General features: G+C 38.2%; 1 long non-coding RNA gene across 1 annotated transcript; it reads left to right on the top strand.

The window, feature by feature from the left end:
• Positions 7,184-8,064, top strand: LOC107612242. Its single transcript, XR_001613656.2, has 3 exons — positions 7,184-7,275; positions 7,453-7,538; positions 7,907-8,064. It is a non-coding gene; the product is annotated as an uncharacterized LOC107612242 (long non-coding RNA).

Below are 9,226 nucleotides of genomic sequence, written 5' to 3'. Positions count from 1 at the left end.
TGAGATTGAAACAGAATTTCTTCAATTCTTCAACCTAAGATCCAAGACAGTTGTAATTGAAATTGAAAGCAATAAAACTGAGAGGAAGAAAAGTGAATTCTCTTTCCCCAAGACAAAGAAATTAAAGTTCACTCAATATCCAAAGCTCTCCGAAAACTATTATAAAAATTCCAAAAGGAAAGCTCTCCGAAGAACTTGAATTCTATCCTATTTATACACTTTCTTCAAATGATCTTCAAGCTTTGAGTTGGGCCTTTGCTCTTGGTGGAATTGGGTTGAAAGAGGCCTTGGTTGATTGCTCTTGAAGTTTGGAGAAGAACCAAAGTGAACCAATTGAACCGGCTTGGAGTTTTGCAAAAGTTGGACCAAAAGTTTGAGCAAAAGTTAGGGGTCTAACTTTTGCTCCAACTTTTCATATCAGCTAACACCACTTTGCTGATATGAACGTTGGTGCCAACATTAGGGGTCTAACTTTGACCCTAACGTTGGCCTTACTTTGTGTACTTGTGGCGCCAACGTTAGCCACCAAGTTAGGGGGCTAACGTTGGCGCAAACTTTTGCTCCTCCTTGTGATTTTCATGTGCCAACGTTAGCCACCAAGTTAGGGGGCTAACGTTGGCGCAAACTTTTGGCGCCCAGGGAGGATTTCTTCATGCCAACGTTAGCCTCAAAGTTAGGGGGCTAACGTTGGCGCAAACTTTTGGTGACCAGGGGTAAATTTCATGTGCCAACGTTAGCCTCAAAGTTAGGGGGCTAACGTTGGCGCAAACTTTTGGTACCCAGGGAGTGATTTTCAAGTTCCAACGTTAGCCTCCAAGTTAGGGGGCTAACGTTGGGGCTAACTTTTCAACCAAAAGTTTGTGCAAAAGTTTGATGCTAACTTTAGATCCAACTTTTTGCTTCCTGGTTCAATTTCACTTATTCCATTGTCTTCTCTTTACTCCTAGCTATTCCTTCTTACTTCAACCTTTCTCCAAGCTCTCTTCACCTATAATTAATCAACCAAACTCATCAAAGCTATGCTCATAATCATGAGATATTCATTCTATCATATTATGCAACAATTTTAGCATAAAACCTCATGAAATGGCATGAATTTATACATGCGTGTCCAGCTTTGTTTCTTTTTGTTTCCTTTTGTTCTGCCACTTTTTGGCTATCTTTTTTTCTTTCCTTCTTTTTGTTTTTCTTTCTAACCAAGGAATTTTTTTTAATTGAGATTCATAGACAGTAGGCTACTCTTTACTTAGAAGGAGATATCCTGGCTCTTTATTCACTAAAAGTGAGCTATTATACAATCACACATATACCACCACTTACTTTTATTCTACTTCTATCTAACAGAGACTATCTTGCTTCACATTCAAACTTTTTTCTTTTATTGAACTTAAAGATGCAGGGGACAACACATGCTTCTTGTCAAGTGAAAATAAACACACAAGCATACACATAGACTAGTTTACTTATTCTAAGAGAAGTTTGAATCTGTTTGAACTAAATGAACACTTTATCAAGACATTAATCAAAAGTATTTCTCAACAGTAAAGGTTAAGTATAGATACAACCTATTGGTTTGAATTTCTTTTGTTCTTCTTTCTGTTGTGCCCCTTTTTGAGTCTTTATGCATGGTATCTTCAATTGGTGGTTAACTCCCAGACTTAATTCCTTGCTACTTCTTCTGATTCAACAGGTTAACTCTGGGCAAAATTTTGTGTCCTTGCTAAAGGTTATGATATTGAGACTAAACAAAAATAGTTAAGTTGTTGAATAATTTGTTTGATTGCTTGGAACTAGCAATGTGCAGGAAGTTGGAATGTAATTTTAAATGAAGTTTTGGTGGAACACCAAACTTAGCATCCTGCATTCTCCCTTAGATTGTTTTTGGTGTGTAACACCAAACTTAGCTCCTTGTAATATATAGCAGTTATCCAACACTTTTATTGAAAAAGTTATGAAAGGAAAGCTACCTCAGGTTGGGTTGCCTCCCAACAAGCGCTCTTTTATTGTCACTAGCTTGACACCTTTCAATTCTTTTTAAGAGGGTTGTAGGTGTTGAACCTCTTTTTCCTTACCCCATTGTCCTCCCAAGTACAGCTTTGCTCTGTGACCATTTACTGTGAATTGATTCTTCGTTGCCTCATCTAGCAGTTCAATATTCCCATAGGGAAAAATCTTTGTCACCAAGTATGGGCCAGTCCACTTAGACTTCAGTTTGCCAGGGAAGATTTTAAGCCTTGAATTATACAGGAGCACTTGCTATCCTGGCTTGAATTCCTTCTTTGTGATCTTCTTGTCATGCCACTTCTTAGCTCTCTCCTTGTATATCTTCGCACTTTCATAAGCCTCTAGTCTAAATTCATCCAACCCATTTAGTTGTAACAACCTTTTTTCTCCTGCAGCTTGGGGATCAAGGTTGAGGAGTTTAGTGGCCCAAAAAGCTCTGTGTTCAAGCTCTACAGGGAGGTGGCAGGATTTGCCATACAATAGCTGAAAGGGTGACTTGCCAATAGGAGTTTTAAAAGCTGTCCTATATGCCCACAATGCATCCTCTAGCTTTCTAGCCCAATCTTTTCTTGTGATTCCCACTGTTTTCTCTAGGATCTTCTTTAGTTCTCTATTTGCAAGTTCAGCTTGGCCGTTAGTCTGAGGATGGTAAGGTGTGGCTACTTTGTGAATTACTCCATACTTGTGAAGGAGTTTCTCCATTTGTTTGTTGCAAAAGTGACTACCACCATCACTAATAAGACCCTTTGGCACTCCATACCTAGTGAAAATGTGTTTTTTTTAGGAATTGGAGGACAATCTGCGCATCACAGGTGGTTGTGGCTATGGCTTCCACCCACTTTGAGACATACTCCACTGCTACCAAGATGTATCTAAAAGAATAAGAAGGAGGAACAGGCCCCATGAAATCAATTCCCCATAGATCGAACAATTCTAATTCTAGGATAAAGTTTTGAGGCATCTCATTCCTTTTTGTTAATCCTCCTGTTTTCTGGCATTCATTACATTGGTGTATATATTCTCTGGCATCCTTGAAGATAGTTGGCCAATAGAAGCCACTCTGCAGTATTTTTGCGGCTGTTTTTTCTGGGCCAAAGTGTCCACCATAAGCTGAACCATGACAATGCCATAAGATGTCCTTGATTTCACTTTCGGGAACACACCTTCTGATTACTCCATTAGAGCATCTCTTGAACAAGAAGGGTTCATCCCATGAAAATTTCCTTGCTTCGTTGATCAACTTCTTCACTTGTTGCTTAGAGAACTCTTGCGGTATCTTCCTTCCCACTTTGTAATTTGCTATGTCAGCAAACCAAGGTGCTTGCTGGATCTGCAGAAGGTACTCATCTGGGAAGCTTTCATTTATGGGCTGGGATGCTTTTTGACTTGTTTCATGTGGCAACCTTGACAGATGATCAGCGACCTAATTTTCAGTGCCCTTCCTATCTCTTATCTCTATGTCAAATTCCTGTAGGAGCAGTATCCACCTGATGAGTCTTGGTTTAGCATCCTGCTTTGACATTAAATACTTAAGTGCAGCATGATCAGTGTAAACCACAACTTTGGATCCTATTAGATATGATCTAAACTTATCAAATGCATAGACTACAGCTAGCAATTCTTTTTCTGTTGTGGTGTAATTTCTTTGGGCATCATTCAACACTTTACTTGCATAATATATAACATGATGCAAATTTCCCTTCTTTTGCCCAAGTACAGCACCAATTGCAAGGTCACTTGCATCACACATGAGTTCAAAAGGTAATTCCCAATCTGGAGGTGTGATGATTGGTGTAGGTCGTCAATGGTCCATCCTAAAGCATCTTTGTGAGCTTTGAGTACGTCAAGAAGTTCTCTTTCTTCCTTCTTTGTCAGGGATGAATTAATGATTACTGGGAAGCTCTCCGATATGCCAAGGAATGCATATTTGAGATGGGTGGGTAGAGGTTTCAGTTCTTGTTTTCGTACATCTTCCTTCTTATCTTGTCTTTCATCTTGCTCAGTAGAGGTCTCAGCCACTTGTTCCTCTGTTGCCCCTTGATTTCATTCTTTCTCTTGAAAATTTTCTTCCAATGTTTCTTCCACCAAACTGTCTATCATATCCACTCTTACGTAATCCTCTTGCTCAGGAGCGTTTTGCATTGATCTGAACACGTTTATGACCATTTGTTCATTATGGACCCTGAAGGTCATTTCTCCTTTTTCTACATCAATGATGGCCCTTGCTGTGTGTAGAAATGGCCTTCCCAGAATGATTGAGTCGTTTCCTTCTTCTTCAGTGTCCAAAATTACAAAATCTGCTGGGAAAATAAACTCCCCAACCTTCACCAACAGATTCTCCACAATTCCATTGGGTGTCTTGATTGATCTGTCAGCCATGACTAGTGACATCCTGGTGGGTTTAAGCTCTTCTATGGCAAGTTTTCTCATCATTGTGAGAGGCATTAAATTGATGCTGGCACCCAAGTCACAGAGAGCCTTGTTGAGAATTATCTTGCCAATAGTGCATGAGACTACAAAGCTTCCCGGATCCTTAAGTTTTGGTGGAATACCCCGTTGAATCACAGCACTGCATTCCTCGGTGAGTAATACGGTTTCCCTTTCAAGCCAACTTATTTTCTTGTTGATAAGATCCTTCAGAAACTTGGAATATAGAGGCATTTACTCAAGTGCTTCAGCCAAGGGGATATTAATTTCTAGCTTCTTGAAAATCTCAAGGAATTTGTGAAAATGCTGGTCTTTAACCTCTTTGTTAAACCTCTGGGGATATGGCAGTGGAGGTGTGATGCTCTTTCCTATTTGCTGCTGTCCCTGAGCTACTTCCTTTGAGCTATGTGGCTGGTTGTCCTTATCTTTAAGTTTCTCAGTGCTTTTGTTTGGCATCACAACTTGCTCCTTAGCCTCATCTGCCTTTGTTTGCTTCTCATCCTCCGTTGGTTCTTTGATGTTCTCTGCTTGCTTCCTTGTAGTGCCATTGTTGCTTATCAATGTTCTCCCACTCCTTAATTGTATTGCCTTGCATTCCTCCTTGGGATTTGGAATTGTGTCACTGGGCAGTGAGTTTGAAGGTCTCTCAACAGATACTTGCTTGGAGAGTTGCCCCATCTGTCTCTCTAGGCTCTTCAGGGAGGCTTCCTGATTCTTGGTTACCATTTCCTGGTGTCACTACAAGAAAAATACCCATTCAGCCACACTTTTTTTAAACTACATTTGAAAAGCGTAGCCTATTCTAGGAATAGGCTACGCTTTTCTCCGTGTTGCCTTTTTATAAGAGAAAAGGATACACAAATGTGGCATCATTTAAAAAGCGTAGCCTTAGGTATTATAGAAATCACTTATAAAGCGTAGCCATAGGTTAACATCTATAGGTTCACTTTTCGTATCAAAGGAGACGCTTTTAAAGGATAGCCTATTTGTTAAATTTTAGGTGCTTTTTAAAAGTGATACCTAATGTATGTATAGCCAAAAACTTAACACTTAGTAAATTTTCTTCCTCATTTTCGTGAAAGCAAACCGATGACACTTAGTAAAATTTTTGCCATTCCCTCCAAATCTCACTCATCACCTCCAAAGCAGGTTCATCCACTTTCGTAAACCCTCTCACTCCAAAGCACCTTCATCACTCAGTCTCTTCATCACATTCATCGCGAAGTAGAAACCCTGCCTGCCTCCAAAGCTCACCATCGTCGCCCCCAACTCACTCTCTTCACTCTCGCCATTGACCCTCTCACTCTCGGTCTCGCCATTGACCCTCTCACTCTCGCCATTCCCTCTCACTCTCACTACAAAAAGAAACCCCCACTGACCGTCGCTCCTCTCCGCCATCGCTTGCACTGATCGTCGCTGTGCCGCCCTCACCATCGTCGCTGCGCCGCTCTCACCAGCGTCATCTCTGTGCTTCTCATCATCGTGTTCGCTGTGCTCACATCATTGAATAGGTATGTATTGATTTCTATTTGGTTCTGAAATTGCAGAGGCTTAGGGTTCCTATTTTAGGGGTTTTAATTGGGGGTTTAAATCTGCGAAATATGGGTTTGTGAACTGTAATTTGATAACATGCACGCTGTTGTTGATGAAGATGTATGGTATTTTAGGGTTTGTGAACTGTGATTTAATATATAGCTTGTCTATTTTCTCTGTATTTTTGTTACTGAGACTGAATCCAAATGCAGTGGAGGATTTTTGATTAAAAATAGATCACTAGAAACTTACCTGCAATATTCAGTTAAGAAGTTGAAAGTCTCAATTTTAGGTGTATGAAACAAGACTAAGCTAGTTTTTAAGGAGCCCATTGTCTCTGCTGAACAGGAATAGAGAAAGAATCTGTGTTGGTTCAACATTCTATTAAGGAATGTCAAACAAAGAGAAGGGGTTGCACTCCCCGGAGAGAGATATTGAGAGCTATTTCAAAGAAAAATGATGAAATGATTAAATTAAGAACTAGCTTTGTCTCAAATTGGTTTAATGAGGTATGACAGCTACCAAATACATGAGTTGTGCATCCATTACTATTATTATGTCATTATTAGTAATATATAGTATATACCAATACCTTTTTTTTTAAGATGTAGTGACCTTTCATGCTTATTTTTCTTTTATATAGTTGACTTATTTTTTTCTTTGATATCATCATTGCCTTAAATATAATTTCATATGTTTGACCATTTCAGAAGAATGGTGTTGTGTTTTCTGTTCTGTTATGATGTCTTACATTTTATTGTTGCAAGAGTGGCCAGAAGAAGTATATCCTCCTTATGCAAATGGGCTTGCTTATGTAATTTTTTACAAATAGAAGTTGGTAAACGGATTTGATTGATCCCGTCTTTGAAATTCTCCAACCCCTCTGTTTATTTATGGTCTGAGAAGTTAAAAAATATTAAATATATAACCCTAGGAAACTTTGCCTAAGCAAAATTGATCAATTTTTCATGCCCATTGTGTTTAGGATTTGAGAAGCCATGCTTTATAGATGAATCCTTTGTTTTGCTTTTTTATCATATTATCCTTCTCCTTAAATCTTAATGAAATTATTCTTTTATAAAAAAGATAAAAAATGTCTATTGTATTTAACTTAAAATATGTTTTATTAATCCATCATATTTTTTCAAAACCTCTGCTGATCTGAGCTTATTTTCTAATGTGCAGTCCCAGAAGAATACATAGGTGTGCTGTAAACTCTGTAGATAAAGGTTGAAGACTTCTTTAGGTACTTTTTCTCAGATGATGCTGTAAACTTCCATGAGTCTTTCCATAAAAGATGTGGTGATAAAGGTAGCCTACATGAAACAACTATGAAACCTCTACATTTAAAAAATCATCTTTAATTTTGTATGCTTTGCTGGTTGTGAGTATGGTTTAAAGAGAAAAATTTAAGATGACTAATACCTGTCAATACACCTTAATGTTTTGTCGAGGATGATTTTTTCAATTTCCCCCCTCCCCTTTCAGACTTCAAGTGTAGTTCGTGGCGTCCTCAAGAGAAATTTGGGTATGCTCGTGAACTATCTTTCAACATCCAATAAGACTTTATCTTGGTATATTTCTGCCAGCTTTATTTCTCTTTTCTATCTGAGGTTCAACTAAAATTTTGAATGAAGCCAAAGTGAATGCCTAATATGGGGGCTTATGTACAGAGAAATATATGAACATATTGATGAGTTACAAAATTCCATTTCATGGAAAAAATGATTGAGTAGCGCATGCTTTAAGTAGTTAAGTTTGAAGTTATTAATTCAAATTAAGTAAATATAAGATAGTAAAAATTGTTAAATCTAAGATCCTGAGCATATGTCCTTTGATGAAGCAATAATAAGATCTTTGATGCGTCCTTATGATTTTTAAAAACTTAGTAAACTGTTCCTATGGAGACCTGCCAGTGGACATAATTGTGTTTCTTTTTCAGGAGCAAAATTTGGTGGCTCACCCAGCACCACCAGCGTCTGCTGTCTTTGCCTGCTGTTTCACAAATTCCTTTTCTTCGATTCTACCTGCTGCTATTCTGTCCTGTGCTATCCGGTTCTGCCCTAATTTCCACCTTCTTTTAGGTTGTCTTTTTTTTCCTGCCCTGTAATTTGTTGCAACAATTGTTATGATTTATTCAAGTTTTGCATATATTTATCCAGTAATGTATGAACAGAAGTGGAGATTGGAGAAGCGGTGGAAGTTGTCATTTGGAAACACTGCCAGAGCTTAACATGTCATTAGTGCCTAATGATAACTGGTCACAATTCAAAATAGGCAATTCATTGCTATCATCACATAAAAACAGCTCAGAGAAAAGATGGACACTCATCAATCTACTATCTTGGTCCGAATGGTGGCACGGTGGCACTCCATCGGCAAGATTGCAGCCACTGGTGTCTGCCCAGTGTACCTGATACATGGAATGAGCTGCTTTATGCAATGTTCATGAAACATGAAGGCTTCTCATAGAAAGGAACTTCAAAGAGTCATGGAAGCATTATATACAGCAATTCTTTTTTATTTGTCTTGGGCAGCAAGGACTCGCAAATTGTTCTCAGCAGTCTCAAAAAGACGCTAACACGTAGAATAGAATTATGTATTCATTTAAAGAAATTATTTAATATAATTATGTATTTATTTTTATTTTATAATATTCAATTCATTCAAATAAAAATGCAAAATTATTATACATGTAATAATTAATCATATTACTAAATATTACGTTTTAGAAAAAAAATTTATTAGAATATATATATATATATATAGAAAATAAAAAAAAACAATGAGGGACCTAAGGCTACACTTATATACAGTAGCTATAGTATACAAAAAAAAAAGAGGGATCTAGGACTACGCTTATAAAAAGTAGCTATGGTATACAATGTGGCTACGCTTTACAAGTGATGCACTAGCGTTGAAAAGCGTAGCCTATTCTGGAAAAATGAAAGCTGAAAAGCGTAGCCTTTGATCCTGGACAGCATCACTTGAAAAGCGTAGCCTATTTCCAAACGCCAAAAGCGTAGCCCTTGGTGTAGAAAAGCGTAGCCTTTGAGAATAGGCAACGGCCGAATAGGAATCACCCCAAAAAGCGTAGCCGTAGCCCAAAAAACGTAGCCGTAGCCTAAGGCATCATTTTTTTTCACTTTTAGCTACACTTTTCAAGTGTACCTGAATGGGTATTTTTCTTGTAGTGTGTTTCAACATTTTGTCTATCATGGACTCCAAGTGAGTGATTCTTTGGGCTTCAGGTGATACTTGA

The sequence above is a fragment of the Arachis ipaensis genome, chromosome B08 (genome assembly GCF_000816755.2).
Source record: "Arachis ipaensis cultivar K30076 chromosome B08, Araip1.1, whole genome shotgun sequence".
Taxonomy (NCBI): domain Eukaryota; kingdom Viridiplantae; phylum Streptophyta; class Magnoliopsida; order Fabales; family Fabaceae; genus Arachis; species Arachis ipaensis.
The sequence above is the reverse complement of the archived record's forward strand: the minus strand, read 5'-3'. Positions and strand labels throughout refer to the sequence as shown.